At 36.8% G+C, this 12,402-nt stretch overlaps 1 long non-coding RNA gene across 1 annotated transcript; it reads right to left on the reverse strand.

Moving 5' to 3' along the window:
• Nucleotides 1-983: 983 nt before the first annotated feature.
• Nucleotides 984-4,446, reverse strand: LOC126824243 (uncharacterized). Its single transcript, XR_007681516.1, has 4 exons — nucleotides 3,691-4,446; nucleotides 3,338-3,406; nucleotides 2,570-2,659; nucleotides 984-1,105 (listed from the first exon to the last, which is right to left on the reverse strand). It is a non-coding gene; the product is annotated as an uncharacterized LOC126824243 (long non-coding RNA).
• Nucleotides 4,447-12,402: the final 7,956 nt, after the last annotated feature.

Raw genomic sequence — 12,402 nt, forward strand, 5'->3', positions numbered from 1 at the left:
AATATACGTCCACATTCCAGCTTTGATTGATATGGTACTTTTTAAAATGATGAGAATGAAATATGAAATGGCTGTAATATGATCAGAGGCAAAGAAGGCGGTATGTAGATGACAAACAATAAATACAAGAAATGGGCGTGGCTCTGCCCCTGGGGGTCGGGCATGCACCAAAAACAATAGGGATCTTCCTTGGGGTATAAGGAATAAGTATACCAAGTTTGAAGAAAATCCAGTAAGAATTGCGCCCTGTAGGCGACACAAAGACACACGAAAAGAAAATGGGAAATGGGCGTGGCTCTGCCCCTGGGGGTTGGGCATGTACCCCAAACGATAGGGATGTTCCTTAGGGTACAAAGAATGTGTATGCAAGATTATAAGTTAAGAAATGTGGCCTGTAGACGACAAACAAACAAATACTAGAAATGGGCGTGGCTCTGCCCCTGGGGGTCGGGCATGCACCAAAAACAATAGGGATCTTCCTTGGGGTATAAGGAATAAGTATACCAAGTTTGAAGAAAATCCAGTAAGAATTGCGCCCTGTAGGCGACACAAAGACACACGAAAAGAAAATGGGCGTGGCTCTGCCCCTGGGGGTTGGGCATGCACCCCAAACGATAGGGATGTTCCTTAGGGTACAAAGAATGTGTATGCAAAGTTTCAAGATTATTAGTTAAGAAATGTGGCCTGTAGACGACAAACAAACAAATACTAGAAATGGGCGTGGCTCTGCCCCGGGGGGTCGGGCATGCACCAAAAACAATAGGGATCTTCCTTGGGGTATAAGGAATAAGTATACCAAGTTTGAAGAAAATCCATGAAGAATTGCGCCCTGTAGGCGAACCACAGACACACACACACACACACACACACACACACACACACACACATACATACATACACACACACACACACACAGACAGGGGCGACGGCATAATACGTTCACATTATGAATGTGGACGTATAAAAATATTTCAATTATTCCATGTATTTGTAAACAATTACAGGCATGTTAATTAACCGTTATATTTAATGAACAGTTGTTGATATTTGTAGATCCAGAAAATTGTAACATAACCACAGTATAGGTTAACAAAATTCCAATAACCTGAAATAAACAAAAATACACTTAAATGTACATTAATAAGCTGACGACGGTTCAGATCTTAACTCAACTGTATTGGTCGGCCTTACCATCGTGAAAACAATTAAAAAGGTATCCTATTTATTTAATATTTCATACATGTGAACATTTCAATATAAAACCTATCACTGAAATCTTGTCAGTGATATTGCTACATATACAGTATGCCGTTTCCTGACAATTCTGTTCGCATGGGCGTCACACATGGGGGCCTAACTCCTATTTATTTACAACAATTATTAGGATTAGTTAAGATTCTATCTGTATAAAACCTGTACATATCCCAATATGGTTTACATTCCTAAAATAAAACACAGAGAGAATCATCCTGGAAACATGTGTAAAGTGAAACGTAACTGTGTTCCATAAAATTGTGTCTAGTTAGCCTGTCAGTAATATTCAGAGTGAATCGCATGTAGGTACCCCAAAAATTACCGCCTAAACCAAATATTTATCGCCCGCTCAGCCAGCAACGTAACCATAATGCTTTTGCACGCGGTGTCTTGGTAGACAGCATGGCCACATGGTGTTTGTTTATATTTTTTAGGGGTTTTAAAAAATGTGTTAGGGTTAGGGTTAGGGGTTAGGGTTGCGGACCCCCCCCCCCACCCCAATATATATTTCACGGCTACGCCTCTGTCTGTTCGTTCTATAAAATTTCACTAATTTCGCGTAGTTTTCAATGCCCAGGTCGGGGTCATTATCGACATCCATATTCACCGAGTAAAATCCACAGATATTGTAGGTAAGTACAATGATTGGGATTCATATGACGCCGAATATATACGACACGACGATGTGGCGAATAACTCTTCACATGGGGTTTTGGCGTCCTGTTATTCAGCACCGTCCGCGCGAACGAAGAAAGACACTCGCCATGCATTGGCCTATATTCTTCATTGAATTCCAACTGTTCAGGATTCTTTTACTTGCAGGAGCCACGATGGCTAAGTGGGTAAGACGCTGGCTCGCTAGCCTGGTCGTCGCGGGTTCGCTTCCGGTGTTGGCCGAGAAAGTTCAGTCGGGCTTTCCGGGTGGTTTCCCCTTGTCAGTGGTGCAGGACCGAGGGTCTGACAGGGACAACTGTCTAGTCCTTCAGATGGAACAAAAGACCGAGGTCCCATTTGACCTGCACGTAAAAGATCCCTTGGGAGTTGTATTAGAGTAGGTCGTAGCGCCGCTGTCGGGGCAATATTTTTCTTACGGCACACTGTATGGCGTATGTCCGTCTTTATAAGCCCAGTCGGAGCAGAATAGTAGGACGTTAAACCCCCAAAGAAAACCCAGGACCTCTGTTTTTCGTCCCACTCGAACGACTAGACAGACTTTCCTTGACATATTTGAACCATCGTGCACAGTTAGTCCCCCACCTATACTGTTATACCCCTTAAGCCTTATTTAACACCAAACCCAACACTTTATACTTACTGCCAATATAGTATTTGCATCCAAGGTAAACAATTCATACACACGATATCCTATTGTTGGTCCGGTTAATCTAGACACAAACAAATTTACCTGTAAAAACAAAAAATATAACATAGAAGACAAAATTCTTGTTTCTCGATTAATCAATAGGGATATAAAGGCAACAAATGGACATCTTGAATTACCATTGTTCATCGTGGGACCTGCTGACTGCAAACCTGCAATACAATTTCGTTTTAACGCGAACTCCCCAAATGAGAGGTGGCACAAGTGGCATGACGACATATGCCCCCTCTCCTACAGAACTGTACATTATATTTGATTTTATTTTCAGCCATATTTATTGATTTGGTTCCTTATGAAACTTTCCATAAATCGTCATGGAGAAATCGAAATTAAGCCAGTTGTAGAGCAAAATACGTTCAAAACTGCAAAATTTTACCTGGGTTTTAGCTACCAAAACGACGAAGAAAACTTCTACTGACAGCTAAAGAAAGAAATGTACACGATTTCAACAGCAATACAGGTTTATATTCACAACGCTTACAGGTACCCAAGCTGGAGTATTCTCGACATTCCGACCTATGGTGGTTGGGTTTAGGACTATCTGGGGCATATACTAAACGCCACTGAGGTGCAGTTACAAAATCTTGCGCCCCTTACTGCTACAGTACCACTACCTCACCGGGCGATACCATGTGTGTTCTACACACAACCTGCTCCGTGTTATGAATTTCCAAAAATTGGTATAGCTTGTTTCTAACTTACGGAATGGACAGTTTTATCCGTTACAGACAATAGATCTATCTTCATCAAAGCATCTAAAGGTTCATGAGCCTGAAATGAAGCCAACAAAAATGTAAGCAAAAGCTATAAAGTATGCAAAGTCTTTTGTCTTTATTAACTCTTTAATATTGAAACAGAAATATCGAATTCCTTATTTTGCAATTGTGCTGTATGTATTGGAACAATTATTCATCTGTAATTCACTATCTCGAATTGCGTTAATTCATAAGCTACAATATTCTCATGTCACAGAAGTAGCTCGTCCTGGTTTTGATATTAGCCTCGAACATTCCAGTAGACAGTTTACACTAGATATCAAAAACAAAATCACTCACCTTAATGCTCAATATTGCCCCCATACCAGTGAACATTATAATTACAGCCAGGTTAGCAACAGAAAGAGAAGCAATATACATTGTTTCACCAGTTGTTAACACATCTCTTGTGAATCCATATAACATAAAACAAAATCCAGGAATAACCACAGCATAGCATCCAAATAAATAATGACACAAAATTTTATTTGAATGTTCGAAACATTCAATTAAACTCATATACTGTTGTCGCAGAGTTTCAATCGAAGATTCAAATTTCATGTAATTTTTCACTTCAGTTTTAGCATAATTTGTAATGCAACATTGAACATTTTTTGTCTGTTCAACAAACTCGGAAATGAATAAAACTGAACATTCATAGAACAGTACTTCCAATAAATAAGTATGATTCACGATAACGAATTCGTTCAGAGCTGTCATAATGGCAGCATACGCCATGTTCTGAAAGTTTGAAAAATCGAAGGGATACGCTACTTTGCTCATATCGTCTTTCCAATATAAGACTAAAGATGTTAAGAAAACGGACGCAAATAATGCAGTACTTATTGCCAAGTATGGTATTAGTCTGTCATTTCTTTGAATATAAGATGTTTTCTTCAAGATTCCAAATCTCTCTTGATGAACATCTAGAATTTTACAGAAATCCTCAAAGTGCTTCGTTAAAGCGAAATAAACAGTCGAAGACGTGTAGGCGAATCCCAGGAAACAAGTTATAATGGCAAGGAGAGGAATTATTTGCTCCGAGTTGCCACCTTCATTGAACAAAACTATGGTAAACTTGATCGGATGAAGCCATATGATTCCATGGATAATCAGAAACCAGACATAACTTAAGAACAGTTTTAGAGTTCCCCATTTATCAGCACTTTGAATAGTAGGCCTACAGAGCCCCAACCACTTAGCAAACTGACTATATCGCCGAAAAATAAGTCTGAACTCCATTTGTAGCTGTTTCTGAGCAGACAGAGTGCAAGCGGAGAAACTCTCCCGCTAAATACTTCACAACTTCACAAGTTTATTTTCCGAGCAGATGAACTTTATGCAGACTGACACTTAAGAATGTTATTTTCAAAGCATACACCACGTTTGCCTATTCTCCATGGAAGTTCAAAAACATATCTCCGTTAGTGGACCTGAAAACTTCTCCCCTTCTGTTAATATAGCCAAAAGCTATAGAAGCAATGTGGATTCTAATTTCAAAGCAACAATATATATCTTTTTTTGTCCGTTTTTCAAAAGGAGAACCCTATCACAAACAACAGTTAACTCAATAAACTCGATTAAAAATTTGTTTTATAATTACCAACACTATCCGTTTTGTTATCTTTATGTCTAATAGTATAATTGAAGGCTAAAGCAAATACATTATTGATTTTATACATTTAATAAATAATGAAATTAGTACAAACATAGACACATTAACAAACTCACTGTACAATCAGATCGTCGTAAACAATTAGGAATAATGATTTATTCTATTGTGTATTAGTAACTGAATGCCAACATTCCCAAATTACATTAAAAAACCCCCATTAAACACACGGCTGCTTCATCAATTGACAGATCGTAATGTAATGGAATTAAAAATCAGCTTTTAATTCTGTTTAATATTATCGTGACGTTAACTATGGTTGCTGATTGATGTGATGTCGTGATGTCGACCTTCATAAGGCGACAATCCGACATCACAAAAATTTAAACCCGACATCACGACAACCCGATATCATGACATTTTAACCCGGCAACGAAATTTTTACCCGACAACACAATCTGATTAAAATACAGATCTATATTTCGTTTCGTTTTTATACTTTCTATGGCCTACACTAGATGCAGATCTGACCGGATGTAGCGATAGGTCGTGTCAGAGGTCATACGAACGGCTTTTGACCTGGTGACGTCAGACATTTAATTAACCGATCAGCATTGATATTACTAGTGGATTACCCACAGTTCCGTGCAAAACACACATAAAGCTCGCCGTAACAGACCGTTTCATTGGCTAATTCCTCACACCATTCAGAACACGTCAATGATAACAACTCCTCCAGATCCTAGTGTAGTAAAGACAAGAAAAACGAAATTTTGAACTATAAAAACGAAACGAAATAGGATCTGTGTTTTAATCAGATTGTCGTAATGTCACCTAAAAATGTCGAGTTGTGATGTCGGGTTAAAATGTCGTGATATCGGGTTGTCGTGATATCGGGTTGTCGCCTTATAAGGTCAGCGTTATGTCGCGTTGTCGCCTTTACTGCACCAATCTGACTATTGAAGATAGGCATACGCTATAATGCAGTGTATGACGGAAATTTTCCCTGGACAGTGGATATCTTGTAAATAGATACGTTACGTTTCGTTACCTGTGTGCATAATTTGTTAAATCATCTTCCTTAGCAGATATAAAGCGATTTTTTAAAGCCGCACCTCCTATCACATAGAATACATGCACCTGGTGGTTCACAAAAGTAAGACACTAAACCCCATTACATTTTCGTCCATTGCAGAAAGAGATTTCAGCATTGGGGTGTGCGAAACTCAAGGTACTCTAAAATAATCAAAATTAGGATTTGTTTTATTAATTCATGTTATGTTCTTATTTCGTTGGCCGGGTGTTAAGCCGTTATCTATCTATGCAATTCACCCCACGTTGTAATAGACAGGAGAGTTGAATCTCCTGATTAACATCATTGGATTGTTCCGGATACACTGATTTCATACCAATTCTGTTGTTTGAAATATAAATGTAAGTCGCGATATGACCTAACTGTAGATCAGGTTAGACCAATTTCGTAAAAAATAAATGGAAGAAGAATGAGATATATTTAAGACTATTATCTTCCGTTTAAATACAGCATATGGAATTAATACTCCCTTTTTTACCGTATCGTTTCCTTAATCGAACAAAACCTAACTGTAGATCAGGTTAGACCAATTTCGTAAAAAATAAATGGAAGAAGAATGAGATATATTTAAGACTATTATCTTCCGTTTAAATACAGCATATGGAATTAATACTCCCTTTGTTACCGTATTGTTTCCTTAATTGAACAAAACCTTATATCCTACACAATAATACATGGACAACTCACGTTGCACTATCAATATAAAAAGAGATTGAAATTAAGTAAGAGTTATATTTGACGGACATGCATAGTTCTTTGTAGAATCCGAATCAGAGAACTGTACCATCACCACAGCATACGTCAATAAAGTTCCTAGGACCTGAAAAGTTAAATACACGTATATGTCTTTGGGTTAAAGATTTCATTTTATACAAAAGTGACACTTAAAGGACAATATTGGTGTCAGTCATTATCACATATGTGATAGAACTAATTAAACACGTTCCAAATATAATTTTAGCACAGAGATTATTGCTACGATAGCTGAGTAATACAGGTTTCCTGAATCGGAAGTGACGAACGCCAAAGGAAAACACGAGTCATGCCTCTATAGAACTAACTGATGTGACGAGTGATAACAGATACACGGCCGAATTTCTGCTCACTAATAATTCCTTCCAAGACCAAAAGTTGTTGTGTGAGACTGTGAGAGGATATCTGACAATTCATAAAAAGAATTGACTGCCACTAGATAAGAGAACACGAAAGAAAAGCAGAAAAAGTCCGTGCATTACCAAGTTTTTATAATGTATATAGAATGAATATAAACAAGGGAATGTACGGACTATTTCTATTTTTCTCGTATTCTCTTATCTAATGACATTTAATTACTTTATTGAATTGTCAGGTATCCTTTTACAGTCCCATATAACAATTTTTGGTCTTCGAAGGAATTATTAGTGAGCAGAAATTCGGCTGTGAATCTGTTATCACTCGTCACATCAGTCAGTTATATAGAGGTATGACTCGTGTTTTCCTTTGGCGTTCGTCACTTCCGATTCGGGAAACCTGTATTACTCAGCTATCAAAGCAATTGATCTAGGTGTTAAAATTATATTTGAAATGTATTTACCAGCTCTATCAAATATGTGATAATGACTGACACCAATATTGTCCTTTAAGATCAATAAATCATAATGGCGGGAATTTGATGTTTCATCGAAAAAATGAATATAGGTAAGGATCTTTGGATCTCATGGAGATATAGCATTTCCGTATCGTATTACTTATTACTGAGATCTCCATGTATCCTCAAGATTTAAAAATCCTGGAATATCGAGATATTAAAATAACTCAAAACGATTCGGCCATGATATCCAGACGTCCGAAGTATCCGTCCACAACCCTTATTCGTAAGTGTCTAAACGTCCTTAGACGCTACCAAAAACACTACTATGTTTAGACTTTCTTGAAAATATATTTGCGCTAAGTTTGGAATACTTACGGCTAGTATCATATTTGTATCCAAGGTAAATAATTCATACACCCTAAATCCTATTGTTGGTCCTGTTAATCTAGACACGAATAAAATTACCTATAAATCAAAAGATGTATAAAGGTTAATGAACAACAGATAAAATATAATTACTCTGACATAGAGATGGGGTTTAACTAGGTCATTTCGAGACTAACACATGGTTCAATTTTATTTCAATAACTTGTTTACGCTTAGGGGTCTTTAGCAGTAGGAGGAAACCGGAGGACCCGGAGAAACCCACAAGGATAGATAGGCGGTCCAACTCCATGTCACGTTCAAGTGGGGAGTGAAAACCACGCGAATGAAAGACCTTGTGATTTCACGCGCACTAGAACCCCCCCCCCCCCGCCCCCAAAGCCCCGAGTTCCGAGCTCCAAGCCGCGGTTAAGGCGGTACTGACAATAGTTCTATCTTTATCCTAACATTCTGAGATGATGCTGAGAATAGATCGATGTTCATACTGACAAGTTGAGATGATACTGACAATAGATCTGTTCATACTGACAAGTTGAAATGGTACTGACAATAGATCTGTTCATACTGACAGGGTGAGATGATACTGACAATAGATAGATCTGTTCATACTGGCAAGTTGAGATGATACTGACAATAGATCTGTTCATACTGACAAGTTGAGATGGTACTGACAATAGATCTGTTCATACTGACAGGTTGAGATAATACTGACAATAGATAGATCTGTTCATACTGACAGGTTGAGATAATACTGACAATAGATCTGTGAACACACAGGTTAAGATGGTACTGACAATAGATCCATTAACAATGCAGTTATAACCAGAACTACAGATACCCTTTTGTATAGTACAAACTTTATACTTACAGACTGCGAAGTTTTATCTGTTACTGACAGTACATTTATCTTCATCAATTCATCCAAAGGTTCCTGGGCCTAATTGAAACAAAATATAACAATGAGACGTGGAGAGCGGAAAACATCTAACACCGGTCGCCACATCCGGCGTATAACCCATGCATCGTTTCTTACTACATATTCTGGAACAGAGCTTGATCGTCTAGTATTGTCTCTGGTTATATTTGTTTCTTATTCTCTTCTTAGGACTCCACTTTAAATATTGTGTATTTATTCTTCCACTTATTCAGTTTATGGTTACACACAGGAACAACGTACAATACCACATTTCTTTTCTACATTTTATATTAAGCACTGCTACATATAGGTTACATAGTTACAAGCATAAATTATAACAAAGTCATTTCTCCACTCTCTCGACCCCAATATTCCGTAGAACGAGTTTACTGACGGATCCCAATATATCATATGGTACCAGATGGTGCCCCTTGAACCCCAATGGTCTCTCCTCTCTAAGAATCTGCCTGGTGTCTAACGTAAAACGCACATTATATTAATTATATATTCTCAGATTCACAGCCATTAATTATTCTATTGGCTAATTATGATGTAACTAATCATGTGATTGGTCACTCATGCCAAATATGAAATGGTAACTTTCCGATCACGTGCTTTTAGACATAGAATCTATCCTTGAACTTGGGCCCCCTTTCCTCTTATTCTCACAATATTTCATAAACAATTTAATTTGCATTTTAAATAAACTCATACCATAGCTAATATACTGACAATCGAGAATACAAATAAAACATATGTATTTATCAAATTACAACTCATGTTCTCTTGTGCACTTATATTATTCGTCTAATACAATTTCGCATAAATTATCAAATAGTATTACAAATTGTCGTAAAATATTACTAAATGCAAATAACTATCACATTTCAAAATCCTTAAATGATTTTTTTCACAGGAAAATTCGATCATTTCTGAGAATAATAAATCAAATCGATTAAATAATAAAACTCCCTACCTTGACGCTTAGTATCGCCCCTGTAACTGTAAACATGACAATGAACATGAGTATCGACCCCGATAACAGTAGGAGATATACAGATTCGGCCGTTGTTAAGGAACCTCTTGTAAAACCATACAGCATGAAACAAAATGTAGGAATAAATACTGCAAAGCATCCGAATAAAAAATGACGTACAAGTGAAATTGAAGATTCGAAGCATTCAATTAAACTGATGAATTCCTGGCGTAACTTCTCAATCTTGTTTTCTAACGCCTCCGTGTTTTGATTTTCTTTCTTGTTAAATATGCTTATGCTGTCTCGAATTTGTTTGCTCAGATTCTTAAATTCTGAGATAAATAAAATCGAAATCTCCATGAAGATTGTTTCTAAAATAATTGCATGAGAAGCAACAATAAATTCATAGAGTATTGCTATAAATAACACCAAGGTAGTGGATGTTAAACTGTTAAAATTAAAAGGATACACATATTTTTCCATTTCTTCTTTCCATATTATAATAATACTGCTAATCCCGGCAGAAATGAATACGGCTTCAAAGACAATGATATAGGGTACAATTGTGTTCGCCTTTTGCATAAAAGGCATTTTGATCATGGTTCCAAATCGGCGCTGGTGGTAATTCAAAGCTTCACAGAATTTCGAAAAATTCTTTGTTAGAGCAAAATACGACAATGATGAAATGTAGGCAAAACCAAGGAAACAGATAATAGCAGCTAAAATAGGAATTATTTTGGGTTCTGCTTCTTCAGTGAAAATGACAGCTATAAGTTTTGCCGGAAAAAAACAAAGGAGTCCGTGGATAAGCAAAAACCAAAACCAACACATTAATTTCTTCAGAATCGGCCTTTTTTCATAGCTATGAACATTGGGTCTATAAAGTGCTACCAATTTGGCACACTTAATTAATCTGCTGAAACACTGAACTGCATCCATTTTCAATCAAAGATGACGTTCTAATTGTGTCTTGAACAGTTGGTATCTAAAAGGATGCCGTACGAGTTACCAGATCATTCGGACCATCAGGACCGGAAGCATATAGACTATCCAGTATTTTTCTAATTTCTATTCCTATTCATTTGGCGTGGCCTAATGCACAAGACCTATCCCAAATAATCCAATCCAATTAATTTATAACGGAAACGTTTCGTCATAATTATGAAACGGTGATCGATTAATATGTAACTAAAATCGTACGTAAAGACACGATAAAGAATCCATTAGTCAGGAATAAACCAATTTGTTTAATATAAAACATTAATGTAACATTATTCACTTGTATTAAATAAATTACATCCAACAATAGTAAACAGAACACATCACATTTTTATCAACGTTTCTATTACAACAATAGGTCTATAACCAAACAAACCAGAGTGCACGACAAATAAACTTAATTACTACAGAATAAATCGGAGAGACCCTTTTAGACATTGTGACAGGTGTTTAAAGATACATTCCCATGAAAGTATAGAATAGTTATTTCCCATAAATGTATATGACATTTTTGGTACATATGGAAAGTGGAGACACCCACTCTAAAATAGAAAAATACCGGATTCCACAAAAAACCCCAACAAACCCATGGCGCACACAAGAAAAATGTAAGGATGTCACAAACTGACAGACTGTCGGTTTGTTGTCTTCGGAAGTGACGGAGGGAGCGCTTGTTATGTGTTGATCGAATGGCTAGCGGTTTTGAGAACAGTGAGATACACGGCGGTTAAACTGCGGGGTAATCCAAGACTTTACTTAGGCATCTTTGTTTATGGTAAATGAACAGTGAGTAACGTCAATACAAGCTTGACAAATGAGCTACTAAAATATATTTGTGCGGCTTGTTTTCAGAGGGATTTTAAGCAAACTTTTGACAGATAAATGAGGATGAATATCATTTTGATACAAAAAAATGATCAAATCAGACATAGGAAACCATCTTTATTATTATCAGTACCCAAAACATTTTGTAATCTAAAATGTTAATTATTGTGTGTAATGATTCATAAATCAACTCTACTATGAATATTTATTGTACTTTTGTGTTCCGAGTTACCGATTAGCTACACTGCACATTAAAATAGTCGTCTGGGTATAAACTGATTATGAATAAACATTCATTTTTTTTTTCATTTTTTTATTTGCAAGGATTTCGAAGTAATGTCATAGTATATGCTCTATAAAAGTTTATTCCGAAAGCTTATGTCGATTTGTCACACAATCGATTATATCTCAGCAATTGCTTGGCAGACCAGCTGTGTCATTCAAATAGTCATACGGGACAAGTCGAGTCAATAAATAACAGTCATTATCCTTTAAAAAATTCAACTAGTAAATGGATAAACTTTATTGGCGAAGTGTTACAGGTTTCAGATTCTGACTGACTGGGTGATTAACTAGGAATTGATTGTCAACAAAATATTTTAACACAACAGATGAATGGTTTTATTTCGAACAGAAC

Source organism: Patella vulgata, chromosome 6 (assembly GCF_932274485.2).
Source record: "Patella vulgata chromosome 6, xgPatVulg1.2, whole genome shotgun sequence".
NCBI classification, from domain to species: Eukaryota; Metazoa; Mollusca; class Gastropoda; family Patellidae; genus Patella; species Patella vulgata.